At 31.4% G+C, this 23865-nt stretch overlaps 6 non-coding genes across 6 annotated transcripts; 2 read left to right on the top strand and 4 right to left on the bottom strand.

Moving 5' to 3' along the window:
- Window positions 1-9049: 9049 nt before the first annotated feature.
- LOC125071622 lies at window positions 9050-9168 on the bottom strand. Its single transcript, XR_007119934.1, has one exon. It is a non-coding gene; the product is annotated as a 5S ribosomal RNA (ribosomal RNA).
- A 4882-nt stretch (window positions 9169-14050) lies between these two features.
- LOC125071621 lies at window positions 14051-14169 on the bottom strand. The gene has a single exon (XR_007119933.1). It is a non-coding gene; the product is annotated as a 5S ribosomal RNA (ribosomal RNA).
- Window positions 14170-15225: 1056 nt separating this feature from the next.
- Trnah-gug lies at window positions 15226-15297 on the top strand. The gene has a single exon. It is a non-coding gene; the product is annotated as a tRNA-His (tRNA).
- An 820-nt stretch (window positions 15298-16117) lies between these two features.
- On the top strand, window positions 16118-16236 carry LOC125071620. The gene has a single exon (XR_007119932.1). It is a non-coding gene; the product is annotated as a 5S ribosomal RNA (ribosomal RNA).
- A 2705-nt stretch (window positions 16237-18941) lies between these two features.
- LOC125071613 lies at window positions 18942-19060 on the bottom strand. The gene has a single exon (XR_007119925.1). It is a non-coding gene; the product is annotated as a 5S ribosomal RNA (ribosomal RNA).
- Window positions 19061-21551: 2491 nt separating this feature from the next.
- On the bottom strand, window positions 21552-21640 carry Trnay-gua. The gene is given in 2 exon segments: window positions 21552-21587; window positions 21604-21640. It is a non-coding gene; the product is annotated as a tRNA-Tyr (tRNA).
- Window positions 21641-23865: the final 2225 nt, after the last annotated feature.

The raw sequence follows: 23865 nt of genomic DNA, 5'->3' as shown, positions 1-23865 counted from the left end.
AATTATAGACGTCTTCGTAATTCCTATAGGATTTTTACTCATCCATTATTTAAGCGAACGGAGGCTTAACGTTAGATTTACAGTTTCCGTTCGGGAATGTGTCGAGTTCGAGTATATGTCATTTTCGACTTATCGTAGTTGTTAAACGCACCTGCGTATCACCTACGAATTTTTGTAATGTTTTTTTTTTTTTGACAGTCAAAATTTGTCGTATCTCAACCATTTGAGAATATTCCCATTGCTTCCACAGCTAGTATCAGAATACTTGGCGTCGATGTTTCGAGCATCGATCAGTTCCACGGTCAATTGGAGGGCAAAGCAAAATTGGCATCAAAAAAGCTTGGTGTGCTCAGCAAGGCAAGACAGTACTCGGCCCATCGGCCGACGTGACCTTATCACTTATAAGACTTCAGTAATTGTCTGTAAAGGTAATAGGTCTTCGCTTTCGTAAAATTACTAGTGACAGAAAGAGATAAAAACTCATTGTATAACAATCCACGTTACACGCGTTAATTAGCAATAGGACGTAAGTTTAATGAACTTTAATATAAACTTTGCATTTCTGGATAATTTATCAACTATACAATAAATAAACATGCGGGTAATCCTCATCGGTACACTACCGTATCACGTACGCGCATTAATCATGCGTTGGATTTTATGTAAATTTAGCTAAGTGCCGCTGATAAATGGATGGTCAGACATGGACAATTGCGTGAGTAAGATGTGAACTTGGCTACATTTATGTAAAATAATATGCAAAAACTATACGTATGTTAAAATTACATATCATTATTTACTCGGGGATATGGCTTTATGCAAGCCCGTCTGGGTACCACCCACTCAGCAGATATTCTACTGCCAAACATCAGTACCCAGTGTTGTTGTGTTCCGGTTTAAAGGGTAAGTGAGTCAGTGTAACTACAGGTACAAGGGACGTAACATCTTAGTTTCCAAGGTTGGTGGGGCATTGGTATTGGTGATGTAAGGAATGGTTAATATTTCTTACAACGCCAATGCGCCATTGTCTATGGGCGGTGGTGACCACGTACTATCAGGTGGCCCATTTGATCATCCGCCTACCTAAGGTTCTGTATTTATTCTACTACGCTGTTCCATTGCTGATTGGGTAAGAGATATCAGATTTTTGAAAAAGTATAGTCTGCAGGCATGTGTGTGGATGCAGATTTCCTCACGAGCACGAGATGTATTAAAACAAAAATGCCAGTCTTCCAGGATCGATTAAACAATGTAGATATTGTACTTTAACCTACTATTAGTAAGTAATTTTGTTGATGTCACGTTTTTCATACTATGCACATATATACTCGTATATTTAACATGTGGTATCTAGCGCACTAAATCTGTGGTTTCAGTATATAATATTATGGCATAAGCCGCATTTCAGAGTTTCACCTGTTTTAATAAAAAAATAAACAGCTTCGAAACTTTTTCAATAAACATTGTACAATTAAGAAAATTAAACAAAAACTAGTATTTATTAATAAGCGTTAATTTTACTGGACAAGTTCAAGTTTTAATCAAGTTCAGCGTTACAGTGGTCAATACCCGAACTGTCCACTTGATTTCATTTTTCATTCTTAAAGCGTTTTGTTTTGCTGACAGGGGACCGTAGTGTATTGAAAAGAGCTTGTTTTTGTACGGAACCCTTCTCAATCAGTTTCATGGGACTTGATGTTGGTCGTGTTCGTTACATCATTAACTCGTGTAACAGAGACGGTGTCCGTTTGCAAACAAATATAATTCAAATCTTTTTATCTATGATATTTGATTTAAATATTATAATAAAATATTCTTAATTTTGAAATAAATTATTATATATAGGTTTGTCTTTTATGTGTTCCTAATCCATACATCTGAATGTCCCAAGAAAATTCTAGTCCAAAGAGCTTTTGTTTTCTTTCTGTTTCATTTAATAAAGACTCTATTTATATAAACCCATATTTTGCCAATGAGCCGGTGGGGTGAATTGATAATCATATTTCGTCACCGGTTTGGCAGACTAGTAAAAGAGCACAAATGGCGTCTAGCAAGATTCTGGATTTTAGCATAAAAATGACGATGATCCGATTTTTAACAGACTGGTCAAATACCATCCAGACCGACTAAGGAATCCAGAACACTAATAACGCCACTTCTTCTATACTTTCCGAAACAATGAATGTACAATTTTTATCAACGAAATAAAACGAAATGTGTTCTTTATTTCAAGCTGCTCTGGCCCCTGAAGGCCCTGAGGGCCGGGCTAAGTATACGATATAACGCACCCCCGACCCTAAGCTATCGCTCTAAATCCTAGTCTAACTAGCAAATATTCAAAACAACATTAAACGTGAGTCTCAAAGCCTATTTCCATTAATAAAGGTCCAGTTATAACTCATAGACCAGAACTCAACTAATCATAGACCATTGCAAATATACACATGACGTCACGAGTGTGCAGATTTATCTAACAATGTCGCTAAAACATAAGTGAAATAAATTATCTATAAATATTATAAAGTGTCGTATGTACATGGCTTAGTAGCTAACTTGCTAAAAAAGCTGAAGCTGAAAAAGATCCTGAGGACAATTCAAAGCCCAGTTCTGTCGATTAATTCTCAGATGTTGACTAGCAGATATCTGTAAATTGACTGCGTTAGCAGTTCAGTGACGTCAGTAAAGCCGTTGATTCTGAGCCCAAAACACTCTCTGGTTGTATCATTTCTATATTTGGAGTCAATGTATCTTATATTTTATAAGAATTAAATGCGGTTGAATTTCGATCAATGATCGATCAAGTAATATTTCATCATTTATATTTATATATTTTCTAGGACTCCCTTTACTTCAAAGTATCATAACTATTGGCTCACTATCGATATGAGGTAACAAAAAGACAAATATAGTTACTTTCACATTCATTATAAATCAATATTTTATTAATCTGATTAAACTACTAATATTAATTATTTGATGTTTTCATAATAATTTAACTTTAAACATTTTATTTAATACAAATTTTATTTCAACATTAAATAAAAATAATTAAAAACTATAATTTTTTAACACCTTTTCGCTCCAGGAAAAATCACCCTTACCATACGAATAAACCCCTTCATCTGTTCTCAGTACTTTAACAATTCGCAAATATTAATAGCACAACAAAATATACTCTATCACATTGACCTAAGAACTATTAACATATACCGAATCCATGGTTACTTGATTTTTATTACAATAGCCATAAGGTTCATTTTCCAATAACCAATTCCAGTTTTGATTAAGTTGCGTCCGGTAGACAAATGTCTATAATTCACAATGGCCGTATCATTTGTAATATTCGGTGATGTAGTGGACGATCAGAATGATGGAGATTTGGTTTATGAGGTATATCAGTTATATGTTCTGCTTTATTTGTGTGTTGAAATGCTTGAAACTACTAAACTTGCGGATAAATTCTCCTTGGATTATATTTTCCTTAAAAACGAATCCAACACAAGGACTAAAAAACAACATCTACGGTTCATATGGTTGATTTGAAGACATAATATAATCCATAAAAATATCCAGTCATTGTTAACAACATCAATATGTACAGCCTATAAATTCCCCACTGCGCTCTCTCTTTGAGGAACTAACCTTTTCCATATTCAGCATTCAGAGCATATTCAAGCACGCTGCTCCAATGCGGGTTGGTGGATTCACATGTAACAGAATTTCGAGCACGTGATGAATTATAAACACAAAAAGCACATGAAAATTCAGTGGTCCTTATCTGGGTTTGAACATCGGTTAAGGTGTACGCGTTGGTTAGGGCTATCTTGGCTCTCTCTAACCACTGCGCCATCTCGGCTCAGGTATTGTCATTTGGAAGATATAATGCCAATATCCTGGGTGTAATGCCACAGAACAAACTTTGAGATGGCGTGTATTTAATTTCTATGGCACCTCTGTAAATTTTTATTAATTTAATTTTTCCATTGGCATGTTTACTTTCTTCTTGAGCTCGACAAAAATTAAAAAAGAAAGACTGAAAAATAGTAAATCGATAATCGTTAAGTCAGTAAGTATTCGTTGATTTCGGTAGGAGATAAGTAATAATTAAAACATGGTGTTAATTAATAAATAATTTATGCAACTGATTGTCAGAGAGTAATAATTATATATTCTTAGAATAATCTAGAATCAGAAGCAAGGACAAGTCAAAATTGTTATTATGAATTAAGTAAAATCCACCATATTAAATGATTTTAGTAAACGCTGGGGACTCAGCCAACGTCTAATTTTCTATTTTATTTGGCGGTCCCTTAAATATTATGACATATTTTAATTATGCGCCGCCATTTTAATTTTAAAAGTAATCCGCTTACGACACTACGTTGTAATACTGCGTTTGAATTATCTTTTAGTGATGTGATTGATCTGAAATTTTAATATCGATAAGAATTTTTACTTTATTCTAGGTATATATTAAAAACAAAATTTTATGACAAATACAAATTCTAATTTTTCATTAAATTGTTTATACGAATCTATGACTGGGATATATGTATATCTTTATCAACTCAACTATTCAGTATGACTATGTGATTAAATTTCTATATAATTAAAATATACATATTTATATAAATAGATATTACGTACATATTAAGTACATATTAAATACCTTACTAGTTTGTCATGTATTATATTGGTATATTAAATACATGATACATAGCAGAAAATGTATTTATGCAAATCGCACTACATCGATATAAGAGTACATCACTAGTAACGCGGTAACTGCAATTAACACGGCCTAATCCCACCGCGACAGGTTTCTTATTAACACCATTTGTCAGACCGCGGGATTTGAAGTTATCAGCACATCTCTATTTGTAAGGGGGTTTTATAATCTATGCTTTAGGTTTAGAGGAATTATAAATTATACTTAATTAACGAAGCCAAGGAATGGTTTGGTATAGTGATGAGTTTTAGGATTTAAAATTAATCCAAATGACAAATTGTGTAAGGCAGATGTTAATAACAAAACCAAAATTAGAAATCAGAATTTAAAAAAGTTTTAATTTCGAACTAGGAATTTTTCATTTGAATTTGTATGTAAAAACTTACATAAAAGTTTTTGATCTTGGAACGTAAAGTTGAATGGGAACGTTATTGCTTTTTAAAGAAATTCTAATTTCAACGGAGAATTAAAAACTGTTAAAAAGAATGAAAAAACAATTAAAGAAAATTATGACAAATAATGTTCAGTAGATTTACATTTATTTTATAATCGTCATCATTACAGCTGGACTTCAAGGAAATTTGGCTTTGCCTTTCAACGGTATTGTCAAAGTTACCAATTATATTTTCCATTTTTTTTTCTATCGTTTTTTCAGTTCAGTACTAGCCTGTATATATGTGTATGTCACTGCTGGGCTAAAGATTTTTTTCTTTTTGAGAAGGTTCTAGAACTTATTTCAACACGCTGGTCCATACTACTGGATACACATGTGGATAAACATATACTTATGTGTGTATTATTACTAAAAGAAGATCATGACAAAATAATTATGATATCCATCTTTGATACCACCATTGATTTCAGCCATTCTAAACCCAAAACATAACACAATTTTTTGGGGGGTTTTTATTCATTCAGACGACTTCAATTAATTTTCTTGGATTGTAACATTTTATTATCTTAAAATATTTATTAGTGTATAATAGTCACATATATATTTATATATGTATTAAGTGTTAGTATTAGTGTGTAAATATTTGTATGTAAGTTTATGGCTGCACTGCCAAACCAGATGTTTTTAAAAAATCTATCTTAGATTAGGTCCGCCTTAAGTCGGGGTACATGTCAGTCACCTCCTCGTGGTGTACCCTGGGCAACGGGGCCGGCTTGAGCTTGCTCGTCGGCCACGGCTAAGACTGGCGGGAGGGATGCCGCGGGGCTGCTCCTGGTACGTCCCTGATCGGCGTCAGGGTGGACCATGTGAGTGGCCTCGTTGGCTAGGAGGGAGTGGGAGGGCTCGCTACTCGAGCCTCCCAGGTGTTTTACACCGGCGGTCAGCGGCGGAGCCTACCATCTTATCCGCCGCAGGGCGTCAGCTTCGTTGACGCCCAGCCTCCAGTGGCGGACTCGGGGGAGTTCGCCACATTTCCGCGTGGAGGATGAGGGGGAAGGCGCGCATTAGGCGCGCTTTCCATGAATATTCAGCCGCCTTACGGCGGCTGCCGCTGGTGGGGTCGTGGTTGCATGCCCTTGGCGATCCCGTGGCCTCACCACTCGGCGGCATGGTGGAAACCCGAGGATGGTTTTAGTGGGTAGGACAGGGCATTAGCACTAGCGTGCCCTGGCACGGGGCATTAGTTCCCGGTTGAGTTCCACATACCCGTCCCGGTCCCCCGACCGGGCGGCATGCGTAAATGCATTTCCTCCTCGTTAAACAAAAAAAAAAAGGTCCGCCTTAAGTCCGCCCGTTGTACAACAAATCAAATATTTGTTTATATTTTTAGTTTTATTTCTATTTTTTTTGTTTTTAGTCCTAAGATTTCTCTATTTTATGTTTGTACAATAAAGGATATTAGCATAACATAGACGGGGAATTTTATAATAATGTAGTATCAACTAATTAATTATGATAACTTAAATGGTATATTATATACCATAGACTTAATGTAAGGTAGATACCGCATGTTCATTAGATAGTATAAAAAACGAATAACCAACAAAATTACTTACCGATGGTACGAAATATGCCCCCCACAGACTCGATTGAAAATCGAAGTGTTTTTACAGTTTGGTTGGTCCATAAACTACAACAATAAAATCAAGTCAAAATGTATGTAAATTTTTAGTGTAATCAATTTTTAATCAAACTTATTACGCATACTACTTATTTTACTAATTCAACATATTCACAATACACAAAAAATGTTATAGATTTATACGAATTTATACAAATGACGAATCCAACTTCCCTTTTCATATCAGAGTATGAATTTCGGTGTTAATTGTACTATGAAATATGCTTTCAATTTATCACGGAGACGCATCAAAAGAAACTTGTTATTTTGACTATTAACTCCTGGACAGTATCTCATCTTGCATTATATCATATTGCTATAACTTTGCTGAGCCATTTTTTGCCTTATCTATAATGTTATAAGGTGTTTCGTATTCACAATAGATAACAGTTCTCGTCGTTGACAAGTCAAATAAGATCACACAATGTGTTATAAATAGATATCATTAATTTTAAATGAGTTGTTTTGTTGCAGATTTAATTTTTATTATATTGTATAAAGATAAGAAACGCCATACACTTAAATAAAGTTAAATACTTACCGTACCTACAGTTATTTTTAAAATTGTAAATTCACTTTCTGTAATAACAGATATTAATTAATAATTAATTTTATTGAGAAATAAGATTAAAAATTCTCATAACAGATATACGTAAACAATAACAATTTACTATTTCGAAAGAAAAATAAAACGCCTGGCAAAATTAAATAGCAATGTTTTGTAATCTTGTGGTTTTAGTATATTATAATCGTTTTATTTTTATTGTAGATTCATTCAAATATAATTGTTTTTTGTTTTATTTTTATAAAATACACAATAATAAAATGTTCTAAAATCTATTATAAGGTTGTTTAAAAAACTTATTCCTACTACTTACTATATCAACTAAAATGTATGGACTCCATAATAAAAAGAAAAATTGTAATTAATGTTTTTAATTTTATACCGATATAAGAGCACTTCAGAAGAGATATTGTATGCGTGTAAAATAAATAAACATACATTTACTAAAAACAAACAAGAGAAATCTCATATATAAATGCTAACACACGTTTAATTAAACAACGATAGCTCAATTGAATCATAAATCTTCGATATCACACAGTCGTTTCATTAACTCAATCACACCCGTATCTACTACATTTCTAACCCTCATTAATGCACCAGATATTAAGATAGAGCTAATCTTCACATAACTTAGGATCAACGCAGTTACGGTGACCGTTGACCATTGTCCCGTTTAATTTAAACCGAGAGTATTCAGACAATTGATAGTAGAACCCGATGCGTATTATTCGTGTGGATGTTTGCTTGTACGATATTCATCGCTGGTTTTTCAAGTGAATACATAAAACAAAGTACCCAAATAGAGTAATGTAAATGAAATATGAATAGAATATCAGTAGAGCTGTTACATTGAATTGTGTTTGGTTCGTTTCAAAGCTCCGCTGTAATGATTTTAGTAAATCCTGGCAAAGTTTAATTTGCACTACATTTTTAGAATTGTGTATCATATTGTTTTGATTTTAACGACGAAAATCGAGTGATACAGCTGTTTTTAGGAATACGTTTAAAATAGTTCGCGAATGTCGTAAGATTTTATGTTTGACGGTCTTTATGCAAAGCGGTCCTTTGGGTGGTGTTTTTGGTTTTTGATGCTATTGAAACTTGACCCCGTCAATTTAGTTATTTCCTTAATATTCCATAAAGGAATATTAGGTTATTGTTCATGTTCGTTTTAATGAATCTAACTTCAGATTGTTATTGTGATAGATACTTACATTAGATTATCGAGCACCATAATACTGAAAGCGTTTATTTTGTAATTAGTAATTACAATACCTTATTAAATTAATCTTGTATATAAAAATGGTTAATGGTATGCATCTGATCGAAATTAGCCTTTGTCATAATTTGAACAATTGTATGAAATTTGACTCATGTTATAAATGTTTCTAAGAAAATAATAATAAAAATTCCTCGTCAATGACAACCAACCTTGGGAACTAAGAAACTACGTCCCTTGTTCTTAAAATAACCCTGTCTCATACGCTCTACCATTAAGTGACAAGTGTGTAGCATCTATCCAAACGGGTTTTTATAAAACCCTACTACCAAGTTATCAATAATATAAATAATTTGTAATAATAATAATTTATAAAATAGGAATTCATAATTATTGTACAAATATAATTCTATTCCAAATATAATGAAAATAAAGAATTTATGTTAAATCTATAAAAAAGCCAACGACACGCGGTGTTCCCAGGCGGTCACCCATCCAAGTACTGAACGCGCCCGACGTTGCTTAACTTCGGTGATCGGACGAGAACCGGTGTATTCAACGTGGTATGGACGTTGGCAACTAGAAAAATATATTTTTAAAACAGCTTGTGCTCAATGAGACTTTTTGATCTTTCATTTAATAATAAATAAATGTATACTGAAATTAATTAAGAACAATTAAATAAAAATGTTAAAACATTTCACAAATAAATTTAAAATATAAACCACAGAGTGCCAAGCAAATAAAAAATATAATAAACATATCGTTCCCTTCTTTAAATTCCTTTGTTAATATACCTATTATAGATTATCATTGAAAATAAATGTTTCGGACTTAATATAATCAATGGTATCCGCGTTATGAATTACAATAGATAAGATTGGTTAATTAGGGGCAATTAAGCAAGTGATATTAGAACTAATTAGTTGCAGATAACATCGACTGATTAACAATTGTGACGCAATTGTCTATATGAGAATATTGGATGTGTATGACAGTTAATTATAAGTGCATATAGATTAGAACATGATTACATGCTGTGGAACTATTCTGTGTGTACTCTACATTCGAAACTCGACGTAGAACTCGATGCTATAAATGTTTGTCGGTGTTAAGAGACTTTAAATTGTTATTAGGAGTGACAAATAATCTCTAACATCAGTCAGAAAAGTTGCCGTTTAAAATGTTACAAAATTATTTAAAGTATTGATGTTTCGCGGTTGAATATATGAATAGTGGTTGGCATCTAGCACTGCCACCAAGTGACAATAGGGATTTTTTTCATAAGTACTACATTTCATTTGAGATTTATGATTCCTTGATTTATCCATTGCTAGTATAATCATTCCTGAATTATACTAAGTACCTATCACAGTAGTCACGTCGAAAAATAGTTGCGTGTACAAAACCAGTAAATTCTAATTATTTTCAAAGCGTCGCGTCATTATAATTAACTGTGAGATTGATGTTGTTTTAGAGTAATTTGTTGACATTAACGACGTAATGGATGTGATACTTTGTCATATTAATGTGACTTGCCGTGTAATGTGGGCTAATTGTTAATTTTAATACATAATTTAGTTCAACTCAATTATAAATTCGTATAACATTTATATGCTACCACGTGACCAACTTAATGTATTTAAGTTTCTGTTAACTTAATGTATTTACAATAAAATTGTCACCAGAACCAATCATTTGAGATTGAGATTTTAACTCAGAGTGACACTGTTTTAAAATTCAGTAGCGCGATTTATCAATACATCTATTGAAATTAAATAAAAAAAATATAGGATGTGGAACTTAGTTCGTGTAAGGGACAATTATTTGCGTTACGTTATTTATAGACGCGTTTAGACTCGACTTTGAAATATAAATTTCACATCGAAAAAGTTTTATTTAAAAAAAATACTAATGTTAAAAATTAGTACGATGATTTAACTACATCTAAAATGTCTCATTCTTATAGATGTGTACTTATAAAGATTGAACTTAAAGTGAATATTAAATTGAATGGAAAATCCCCGAAAGTTTTTAAATTGTTTATCATATAACTAATTGGAAATAATCACACTCTAACGCGATTACGTTATTCGATTGTCGAAAGCAATATTAGGTCTGACAATTTTCAAATTGGAAATCGTAATGTATTCACCCCTGGCAGCTTCAGATTTGGACAGATTTAGGAATGTGCAGAGATGACAATCGTATCTAATAAGGATATCCTTAGATTAACGATAACAATCAACTATTGGTCGGGTTATATTTCTTCTTAACTCTACATTACATAACTTCATTGAAACATCATAATATTTCTAAAGTTCATAATGATCATTACAATTATTAGATGATTACCTAAACTCTTATTATGTTTTGAAACCTTTCAAGTTTTTTCTGTTTCAATTATTTTTTCTATTTTCAGAAATACATCTTTACTTACATGCATTATAAAACAGCGTTATTTAACAGTTTAATGATTTTTTATTAAATTATTAATAATATTCAAGTGTCCATAAAAGAAAAAAATAAACTAACTCGCGTCCCTCTAACGTAACCTCATGCGTATATAAAAATTATTTACTGACGACAGATTTGAGATAAAAGCTATACCTCAAATTTCAAATAGGGTAAGAAAAAAGATACCAATTTCGTTAGCTTATTTTGGTACGGTGGAGTGCTGGATTATGTTTCTAATTAGATTACATTTAAAAGGGAATAATATTGGGGTAAATTTTGATGGGCTGATAGTTAATATGTCTATCAAACGTGTATACATAATTATTTAATTTATACCATAAAAAAGGTACAGGAAATTTCCGTCCATATTTAAACATTTTTCATCAAATTCATAAATAATATCTAATGATAATCATAGCAAAAAGTAACTAGTTTAGTATGGAGTTTGAATTTAATTTGAGCAAAAATTTTCCTTTCAACTCTCATAAATCCAATGGTTATTTCTGAGAAATAATTCGTCGTATTAATTATCTGGATTATTCACGCGTTCCTGGATGCGACGCGCCAGTCCAATGTAGTCACCCCTTTTTCGGCTAGTTGACTGAATATTAATAATCCAAGGGTAATCTTCAACGATTAATGTGTTGTGTCATACATGCGTGAATTGTATTCTAATATTCAAATTAGATTTTGCGTCGGTATTTTATATAAATTTGTACAATGCCGTTTGTTTATAAGGATAAGTTTTGCGGTCTTTAATTTTTTTAAGTTATTTATTACATTTTTTTATTGGATTGTTTCAATATTTCTATTCGTTTACACTGTAAGTATATCGTCTATTAAGTTATTACTATCTTCAGACAGTAGATTTACTTCCCTGTTTATTTTACGACTTACATTAACAACAGAGTAGTCTGGACTACTAAAAGTACAATCAAATAAAATATCGAAGATATATCTTCAATATTCATGAAGACATCCACGAGTTATTTGGACCGGTACGAGAGCAATATTTTTCTCAATCACCATTAGTACGTATCTGCCTGCCTACCGACCTTTACATTGCTAGCGATATCGCGGTTCTACCATTCTGTCACCCCAAAATCTTTTATCAATCCCACTTAATGTTATTCAACTTTGAATTTAATTCCTTAATCAATACGGTTCAGAACTGTTTTCATATCTGACATCAGTTCGGTCAATCATCCTTGCAGTAATTTCGCAGCAGAATGCGGAATATGTCGACACTTCACTTTTATTGTATCAAATAATAGGGGTGTTCTTATAGCCGTTATCACGTGTTTGATCTAAAATGATACTTGCTTCGTTCACTTTGAGGGGTGTATTTTCTATAGGATATGGGCGCCGAATTTCAACCGATATCAAAAATTGAATCGCTCAAATAAATACGGCTGTTAATCTAAGGCTGTGGATTGTATCCTTTGTTCGCGGTTTTATAATGCCGTTGCCATCTCAATGAAATCTTTTTGATAAAAAGTCTTCAAATGGGGACTAGTTTATCGATATTATTTTTGTTTACTTATAAATATAGTATTAACAAATTTTGGAAGAATATAGTTATAATCAGCGAGGTGTTATTACCAACAATATTTGATGCGTTAATTAAAATGATACTTTGTAAAAACAGTAAAATATTGTCCAGTGTTTCTAGCATCATAAACTTTTGACATCAGAATAAATCCATTTGAAATATCCTCGGCGTCTCCATAACCGTCAGATTTCACGCTCGAAAGAGAATTCGAAGACAATAAACCGGAGTAACGTAGCGATAACACCAACCCATTTGAACGTTTCAAACTTGGCTTCAGATCTTGGGACATAACCATTTCCTACTCTCATATGAACATCATCCATCGAACAAAACTAGTCTGCAGTGACGTACACAATCAAAGCACAATACGTTATAAATGGCTCACATTATATCATAACAACTGCATCACTTGCATTTAGTTGATTATTGATATCAAGATTATGATCCTTATTGCAATGATTTAAGGTACTAAAATCATTTTCTGGGATGCAAAACAGTTTTGGTAAATGCCTCGGCTTCTCAACTTTGGCCCATAACCATCCCGCTGTGAAAGGTAAAGAGAAGCAATGGTTTTCGATAAATTTTGTTGCTTTATTTATAACAGTAGTTTGCGTCTACATTGATTTGACGTTCGTTCGGTTCGGTTAGTTGGGTAAATATAAATAAAAAGCGAGTCTAGTCGAAATGAATTAATATACGATATAATTCAGGTATAAGGGATTATTGTTGCCTTTGAACTAAAATGCTCTAGTTCAACAATCATTTCTTAAAATTTTGGAAAATCGAACATTATACGTCTCGTATCAGTGAATCTTAATGCCAAATGTGGTTCGTACCTAAAATCTTAAGTCATAAACTTCTACAGTTTATAAAGTCTGAAGGTTATCTTGATATTGAAAATTAGCTTTTTATGAAATACCAAAGTATTCAATTAAGAGGACAATTTAGTTGAAGTTTTTTTTTCATTGCAATAAATGATATGATAATGAATCCCTTATTTAAAATAACTTAAAGTATACAGTTTTAATTATTGAACCATCTCAATTACAAATTTGTATTTTTTTTTAAATTGTAGGTAATAACAATTTGTTTTATATGCGAGCCTCACCATAATAGTGTGTATAAAATACAAAAAAATATATACTAGTCTATGCTACCAATTACAACATTAATACAAAATTGACGAACATAACCAGGTATGGTTATTGTTAATAAATGAGCTTGTTACATAAAATGGGGGGTAATTGGGTAAATTGTTCCCCGCATGCACGCTCCTTGTTTAATGGGTCAGCGTGCATTATATAAGTAGTTGTGATTATTACGTGAATTTTAACTGCAGAAATATATTCTTTTTTAATATCTAGACTATTTTATTATTTCGCACTTATTCTCTGATGAATTTATTTTAATATTTATAAAAAAGATATTACGTATTGAAAATGTCAAAAGAGGCCAACGACACGCGGTGTTCCCAGGCGGTCACCCATCCAAGTACTGAACGCGCCCGACGTTGCTTAACTTCGGTGATCGGACGAGAACCGGTGTATTCAACGTGGTATGGACGTTGGCTGCTAGCTAGCTAGATTTTTTGTATATATCCCGCTTAACATTGAAATAAATGTTGCTATAGAAATGGTAAAAAATATCATAAATTAAATAGGTACATTTATAAATGTTTATTATAAAATAAAATGATTCTAAAATTGGTTTTACCATAAAAAATAGGTAATAACAAACCTAGCATTTAATACATAATATTATTATTCATATACTTAAACAATACATTAGGCGCCATCTTGTTAAATATGTCCACCATTTTCTTTTCTTTATTTTAGCTAGACACGTGTCACAAATTGCTGATGTAATTTGACGACAATTTAGAATAAAATACGTAATAATATCAATAGAGTGTACAGACGAAACTGACTTTTAATGTTATATAAATAGGTATAAAAATCATTTAAATGAATTATTGTATCTGTACCTATATCGAAACCAAAATAATTTGATCATTAATTCGAATACCTAATTGCTTGTTTCGGATAATTGTGGTATTTGTTTATCTATGGCGTGTATTTTATCGAATACATTGTAATGTTTTGTGTTGTATATATCTATAATATAATAAATAAGTACAAATTAGTTTATTGAACACAGTAATGATTAAAAAAAATATTATACATTACTAAGCTCCGATACCGCATACATCGTTCTTAGCAATAATTCCAAGTTGTATACTTTAATAGAATGTAAAATAGAAAATCTTTTTAAGTTTTAAAATAAGTAAAACTTTTTACTATTTAATGATAGGTTAAAGTCAGAATGGGTTACAAGTATATTTTATTGATGTAGGTATAATATTTCGATTAAATCATCAATACATTTAAATTACATATTATAATAATATAAAAAAAATAGGTAACGAATGAAATAACCATTCGATTAAAAAAAAAAAATTAAAAAAAGAACATTGGTTAACACGAACATTCCACATAGGCCATATATCTCAACAAACGCATGACTTCTTATCTTCTTCGAATTTCATACAAATAAAAGAGAAAGATGTCGCATCGATACTTCATTCAACTGATTTGTTATTTCAACGAAGCATTCACTGCTCCGATAGCCGTGATCGTCTAGTGGTTAGGACCCTACGTTGTGGCCGTAGTAACCCAGGTTCGAATCCTGGTCACGGCAGTGTCAATCACTGTTACGGCGGAGCTTTAATTTTTTAAATATATTTTTTGTACAACAAAATTGCAATAAATGTTCAATCCGAAACATTAAAATAAAATGTGAACCATTTTGTACATAATATCTAAACATATATAAATCTTTTGTACGTGTGTATGTCACTGAACTTCTCCGTAACGGTTAGACCGATTGCGATGTAATTTTGTGTGTTTGAGTATGTTTTTATGGTTTAGGTTGAACCCAGGTGGCGCTGCAATCGAAAATTAAAAAAAAACTTATTCTATCCGGCAGAGTGGGGACGGGAAAATAGGTTTTTATACAAATGCTAACAAAATTAAATCAACTTTGTAATCGTAAGCAATTAATATTCTACATACCTAATGAGATAGATATTAGACCAATCGCTATTTAAAAATTTAATGTTGGTTATAGTAGCTGGGTGTTTCAGCACCACCGAGCCTGGAATTTCGAGTTACCTTCTAGCCGTGCCTCGAAAAGCGCGTAAGGCAATTGGTCTCGCTCCTGAACACATTCCGGTCGTGTCGGATTTGCAGACCCATCGGACCTGTATTTGAACACACACTATAATATTATGAGGACTTACATATACCATGCACTAGCGTGAGAGGCTTGTCTATTTTGATATTGAAACCACCGTGGCTGAAATCATTCCGGACGACATTTTTATTTATATGTAGCCACTCAAAAAGTATTATATTAAAAAAGTTACGAAAATAAATATTAAATCTATATTTGGTATAATTTCTTTCATAATTTTGGTGCCAATATGACTAACATTAAAGTTATTTTCTTCAATACCGTTGCCAACGTCCATACCACGTTGAATACACCGGTTCTCGTCCGATCACCGAAGTTAAGCAACGTCGGGCGCGTTCAGTACTTGGATGGGTGACCGCCTGGGAACACCGCGTGTCGTTGGCCTTTTTTAGTTCTAGCCATTTTTTTTTAAATACGTATAATTCCTGTAATTAAAAAGTGATAATACAGTGATTACAAAGTATATCGTTGTTTAGTTTAGTTGATTTTTGTAGTGGTATTGTAAAATAAAATTGGTTTGGGTAGGAAATCATAATTGTGTTAATGTTACCAACATTTTTTTTTGCTCAGCATCTTGGTGTTTCTGAAGACGGTCTTTATTTTTTTTAATATTTTTTTTGTATGTCTATTCGAGACCGTATTTATTCGTACAATTCCATTTTTAAATTAATAAAGTTTTAATAATATGCCCTGACTAATCATTCATGATAGTAATCGCTAACTTTTAGATAGAGTAAATCTTATCAGATTTCTCAAGCAAACGTGGTCAATTCTCCAGAGCGATTTTTCAGATCCATATCCTGGAAACACTTTTTGACCAACTTTATCTTCGTCTTCATCCAATTCGATCAGATCTATCGGTAATGTGGAACTGGGCGCCAATTTTACTAACAAATTGTCACTATATCGCAATTGAATCCATTTTCGTATTCGGTTCATAACAGTTCAGTTGCAATTCGGTCGAATTTGGATCAGAATATAATCGGGATAATATCATAATTGATATAAATAAGTAACATCGGCCTTCAGTTACGATTTAGCTGAGTTTTACTTTTGTTTTAACAAAATTTGAATACAATCCTGTAAAGTTAAATGAAAGGTTGTAAAACCAGTTTGTAAGTATGGCATTTTCTTGGCACTTTTCTATAAAAGAATAATAAATAACTGCTTAACAACAACACTAGTCAAAACAAGCGTTTTACAAATATAAAAATGTTTGTTAAGTGCCCAATTGTTGAGCAAATTTTACACCATGCGGGTGTATTATGAGACCAATCAATCAAATTCACTTTAATTTAGATCATCTGCATACTAATTTATGCAACAGATTATTTGAGTTTGTGAAATGTATTAATACGCGTGTAGTTTTTTTCTTCATCTTCAAATATACATTAACAAAATAAGTATATATAGAAATATATACTTATTTTGTTAATGTATATAAATAGGTATATATTTGTTTATGGAGTAAGTACATAATCATACGTAAATAAGACTTAAAATAATAATACAATTATTATTTTAAGTCTTATTTTATTAATTACAAGGAATTTTTATTTAAGTTTCTACCAATCAATTGAACATACATTTGAATATATGGAGGTGGTCTCTCGTTGCGACCCATATAAAATATTTTACATTGTTATAATATATTATTAACATTTATATATATATTTTTTACCATTAAGTACAGTATGTGTAGTGTACACAGATCTGTAATAACATAATTAGTATTACATTTATATTTTATACAAGTATATATTATCTGTGTATTTATGTATCTGTCATCTCGAATGACACACATCGCGGAAAGCGCGGGAAAATAAGATATATAAAAATTGGCGCGCGGTGAAGACGGTGTGTCTGCAAACCGAGCTGACAGCTAAATAAATACACAGATAATATATACTACAGTATGTATAACGAATTTGAAGGAGCTTCCCATTCGTATTGATACTATCTCATTTTCTTTTTCTAAATGTTATTACGTTCTAAACTTGACAGCATAATTTCAGTATTTTTTTGTCAAATGCACACGATTATAAAAACAGACCACACATGTATGTGTGTATTGAGTACATATATATGCACACATGGATATAATATTCACAATGCGGGTCATTAGTGTATCATCCTTGTAATAGGAGATGGTCACTATCGCGTGCGAAACTAGTCATTTAATTAATGACAACCACGTGACGTATAATTTTTTATATAATATTACTAGTTTTGACTTGAAGTCATTATTTAAATTCTTTAATTAATTTTGTTGTGTCTTAGGTCATTGGTAATAAGTATGAGATAGAAGCCAAGGCATATAATTTATCGTTATTTTATTAACTTAAAGGCAAGCTGTACATTATTGTAATAAATTGTTTTTGAAGAAAACGTTTGGAACAGTTCTTGCTAGAAACTTGATATGTAAGTGGAGTTTGGTTCACCATAGAATTGTAAATACCGTTACGTTACAATCTATTTTGGAATATTGTAGACTATCGAAATCTTTCACCAATCTTTTCTATTCCTGACCTGTATATTCAATTTGGAATAATATATAAGTCCTAGTGACATTTATGGCTAAAGAGTAAAATACAGCATTTTTTTTGGAGAATATTTCGCCTAACTGTTTGTTGATTGTTCCATAGGAGATTATGCTAATGAGAATATTTTAAGCTTGAAGGTTAAATATATATTTAAAATGTAATTGGCTGGTAATATGGGTGTCTGCGACTAACCTAAATAAATCATATTATTCATCATTTCTAAAATAAGATGTAAGGAAACGTCGTAGAGTAATATTGATAAAAATAATGATCAGGCGCATTCAATATAAATTGTTCATAATTCATTATTTTCTTTTCATAATAATAAATTAGGTAGTTATAATTTTTTTGTACTATTACATACGAAGAGAAATGTTTAATGTTGTTAAATAAAAGATCAGCGTAAGTAATATTTTAAAAAGTTAACAATAATTGTAACCTTTCAGTTATGTAAGAAAATAAAAAATGATGTTTACTTTTCCAAAAAAATAATATATAATTAAAACCTGTTAAATTTTATTTTGTAAATAAAAAAAAATTTCAAAAGGCCAACGACACGCGGTGTTCCCAGGCGGTCACCCATCCAAGTACTGAACGCGCCCGACGTTGCTTAACTTCGGTGATCGGACGAGAACCGGTGTATTCAACGTGGTATGGACGTTGGCTGACACTGATTCAAATTTTAAAGATATATTTCGCTTACCACACAATTACCTACTATATAAATGTTGAAAATTTGCATACATATAATGAAACTTTGACATAATCTTATTAAATTATTTAGAATATTTAAACTAAAATGAAATCAAGAAAAATCACTTACTTTTTGACTGTTTGTTTAGAAAAATTTACTAAACTTAAATTCCGACAAAAGTCATATAGCAATATATATTAAAATACAACATTATAATATGTAGGTATTTTTTAAAATAAAAATATACCTCCTTTGTTTTAAATTAACTATACAACTTGAGTAATTAATACAAAATCTCTTTGCATTTGGGTAAGGTTTCAAATTCCAGTTTTAATCTTTTCTTTTAACGAACTGATGCTCGAATACCGTTAATTAATGGTGACTTAACCCTTCAACTGCGAGTCTAAATAAATCACAAGCCGGAAAAGGCTCTCAAACTTTTGGTTGTCAAATTTTGTAATTTGCATGTTTTTAAATAATTACCAACGCCATCAATACATTTAAATATAATAATAATAATTGTAATAATTTCTGTTTGTTTATTACTATTCATAAAAATGGGAAAATATTTTGTCATTTTACAATAATTTCTCATTGTTATATTTTGAACTATTCGATATACATATCTATTATAAATATAATATATGTATACAATGAATATAATTCCTTTTTTTTCATATCCATAAAAAAATATTATGAATCAATTTTTTTATTAGGTAATGTATTTTAAATTAATCGAAATTTACGGGGGTTTTGTAAAGTTAGCTAACTTTCTTGTGATTAATAAATTTAACATATTTTTTTACATTATTATGAAGTTGTAACTATTAATTTTCTAAATATTTTTAATAGCTTTGGTATTTCGTTTTATAAAAACGTTTGAAACTTTGAGCGGCACAATTATATACGACCCTCCATCATGCCACTGATTCATCTTAACCCGTCACCGCTGATGGATCAAGATATAAATACCCAGTGCGTGGCGAATTTGACCAGCGTTAACCCTTTCTATGCATATTAATTGTATCAGCTTAATGCTTGGAACGCTGCTTTATATCTGTATAAATATAACAATAGAAATGACGACTCGCTTTTTTTAAATATTATATTAACCTTCACACATAACATTTTGCCTTATAGTATAGTCCAAAGTGTAATATTAAAAAAAAAAAAACATTAATGTTCATGCTAAATGACCTAATAATACCTCTATAGGAATACCTATGTTCATCAATAGTTCTCTACTAGTAGTCCTAATAAAATATAATTATAGGTACAGGCAGGTTTGGTGTATCGTGAGCTTTTTGTTTCATGAAAATGTGTAACATATGTAAAAATAAAACAATAAACCTAAAATGTACAATAAAAATCAAGTGTCGTACATTACCCGTCACTGTCAAAACTCAGTTAAAATACAAAACATCTAATAACAATAGTCGATGGCATGAAATTGCACCCACCCACATAGATTAATGACATCCACGACCAACAATGGAATAAGCCGTTTTTTGTACGATCCCTTTTCGATTTAACAGCAATTAAAAAGTTTTACAGAGCTTCTAAAGGGTTAACTTCATTTGCGCATAATTGGTCTTGTTCATAGATTCAACGCGACCGTTTCGCATTAACGACAAGATTACGATAAGATTTTGACGCGATACACATAATATTTAAAATTGGAATGACATTATTCAACTTTTAAATATTTAATTTTAGAACGTTAAAATAAAAAGAAGAGGGTGATAAGTGACTGAAGACATAGTTGATAGTAAATCATTACTCAAAGACAGATGTGGTAAGAATATTGGCTGCTTCTTGCATTGCCAATTCTAGTTCTAAATTTAAATTATTATGCACACAAACTGACTGACTTACCGAATAGATCGTAAGATAAAATATTGCTGCTTAGCGGTACACTTACAAAATGCCTAAGGTATAATAGGCCATCTCGGCTCTAGATATTTGAAACTAGTTATAGTTTATTTTAGACATTAGCTATTAGAATAATTTACCGTCACAACTAAATGTATCAAATTCAATAAAAGACAGATTTTTGAATTAATTCTTCAAGAGTCGACAATGGGGTTTTCTTGTAATTGATTCATCTTGCTTCCGGGATTCAGAAATTGTATTGCAGTTGAGGGTTAAGTCTTTGTATCTCTGAATCCAATTTTCTGTAAATTGTTTGCGGGTTTTCAGGAGTATTTCGCATTGGGGAGTAATTTAATTAAGTTTCTTTTACTCTCTTAGATTTCATATAATTAATGATTTATTTGATAACATATTTAAAATATTTTATATTGAATTTATATCGAATTTATATCTTATTTTAGCTAATAATATTATGTATGAAATATTATAAATTATGTTATTATTATAATATAACTAAACGAATCCTTCTATGAAATATTTTATTTTTTCAAGTATTAATATTATAAAAATACACAAAACAAAAATATTACTCCTTCGAGCCGGATTTGAACCAGCGACCTATGGATAGCTATATCAGTAACTCTACAGTCCACCGCTCTACCAACTGAGCTATCGAAGGTATGTATAGAGCGACGAAATTTTGTAACATTATCTTAAGCTTAACCGGGCTACTGATAACAGGTGTGTTCAACTTACGCAAATTAAACGTATGAAATATTTTTATCAATAGTACATGAATACATTTAGATTTGCAACGCACAACATAACCTGATGGGTCTAATGGGACGAAATTTTGCAGAGGAATTCCTCACGGCACCAAGGAAAGATTTTTCAAAATCCTAAGAGGGTTAAATAGTATGTATGTATGATATTCTGATGAAAAATTATATAAAGGCATTTTGTAGATAGTGAGTTAGGTGAAGCCAGTTGTTCACCAGTGATTTTCTGAAAATTAATCTCTGAAGAGGGTGAAATTTAAGATGAAAGTTTGAATAAAAATAATTCATATTTAAAGGTCAAATATGGCATTCAATCAATACGTAGGTAAAATTGGGGATAAAAGTTTGTGGACAATAAGTTCTAATGTTTGAGAAAATTTTAGTATACGTCGATTACCTAATATATAAAAGAGTAGTAACTATTGAGGAGTGGTTAAGAGATGATGATGAAATATTTTTTTGAAAAATTCAATTTAGATTTTACTTTAAAATTTTCCATTTTTTAATTGAAAGTTATGTATACAAAAAAAAAAATATTTAGAGATAGGTAAGATTTTTATGTATAGACGATGTGTCACTTCACACTAAGACTAGAAGAAATAATTTAAATAGGTCGTATTTAATAGTACTAAAATTATCCATATAAATATTTAATTTTATTATAAAATAATATTGCTCAAAGAAAAACATTTAAATTTTAATATAAATAATTCCAAATAGAAATAGACGCGACTATTGCTTTTGAAAAATAAATGCGAACTTACCACAAATCACAAACGATTAGGAAAACAGGTAGAGACAAAATGGCGAACATCAAGATAACAACATCAGGCTGCAATCAGAATCCGTATTCAGCGTGTATATTTCATCGAGAGAGAACCACTAAATTATCTTAATGGAGATCGCTCCCCAATCAGGAATCAACGCTGAGAGAAAGGCGACTGGAAAAGATCAAAACAAAGGTAAGCTTAAAATGCGCCTTTACAAAAGTAAATACTACTGAATAATTATGTTTTCTGAAACTACAGTGACAGGTTAGGACAGGTTAGTTTTGTGTGTCATACTTAAAATTGTTCTGACACAAAAATAAAAATCAAAAAAGGTCAAATATAAAACGGGCTAACTCACTAAAATAACAAAAAAAAAAAACAAAATTATGCCACTTCTAGAAATAATTACGCAGAACATTTTCAAAACCGGATATGCCACGATCCTAGCAAAGATGGCGGAAATTCGTCGCGCCTACTGTCATGGCCGCCGGAAGTCCTCTTGCCATTTGATAAATAGTTGTTCTTCAACAGTTTTTCTCATGCAAATGAGGGGTCGGATGACGGATGGTGTTTGTCACAATTTTCTGGGATGGATTTAATTTAGGATTGCAGTGGGGCGACTAATCTAGCCGGGATTGCTGATTGCGCGTTCCGTGTTTTGCATTTTGCGGGGACGAATGAGGAAGCCCAAAATAAAAGTGAGCCTTTTCTTTAAATTCAGGTGGAATACGAAATTTAGACGGAAAATAAATTTACTCAAATGTAAAGTTTGGAATCTTTCCAAATTGTACACTACCATCTCCGATCTTCAATATTAATAGCAGCGTTAATCCAGTGGAAGTGCTCTAACACTTTATACTACTTCAAGTAATATATTGTATTATTTGTGTAGATCCTGCATGTTTTGGAAATCAACTACAAAATAACCATGTTAGCCAAGATAATATAAGAAGATGATATTACTTACCATGCCAATGTCTATGGTCACCCCATTAACCATTTGGCTCATTTGACAGTCTACCTCTGTGAAAATGAAAGAAAACTAACTTTTTAGCCACTGGTATATTCCTTTTCATCCATTGGTTAGTTTACATAAATATTTAATTGTTAACATTCATTGGACGCTTATTGGCTCATCGACTGCAATCGACCAATCACCATTTAGATTTAAGGTAAATTAGCTAATCATACTTTGATCAGCGTATCTGATACTTTATTAATTTTTTTAAATATATAAAATGTATAAATATACTGGTAATATGTCATTTTAATACATTTTACTCTATTTTTATGAAGAAGTATGTAAGTTGTAGCTTTTCTTGTCGCCTTCTGATCAATGGCCTTTACCGATTTAG

The sequence above is a fragment of the Vanessa atalanta genome, chromosome 19 (assembly GCF_905147765.1).
Source record: "Vanessa atalanta chromosome 19, ilVanAtal1.2, whole genome shotgun sequence".
In the NCBI taxonomy this organism is placed as follows: Eukaryota; Metazoa; Arthropoda; class Insecta; order Lepidoptera; family Nymphalidae; genus Vanessa; species Vanessa atalanta.
This window is presented reverse-complemented; position numbering and strand designations above follow the sequence as displayed.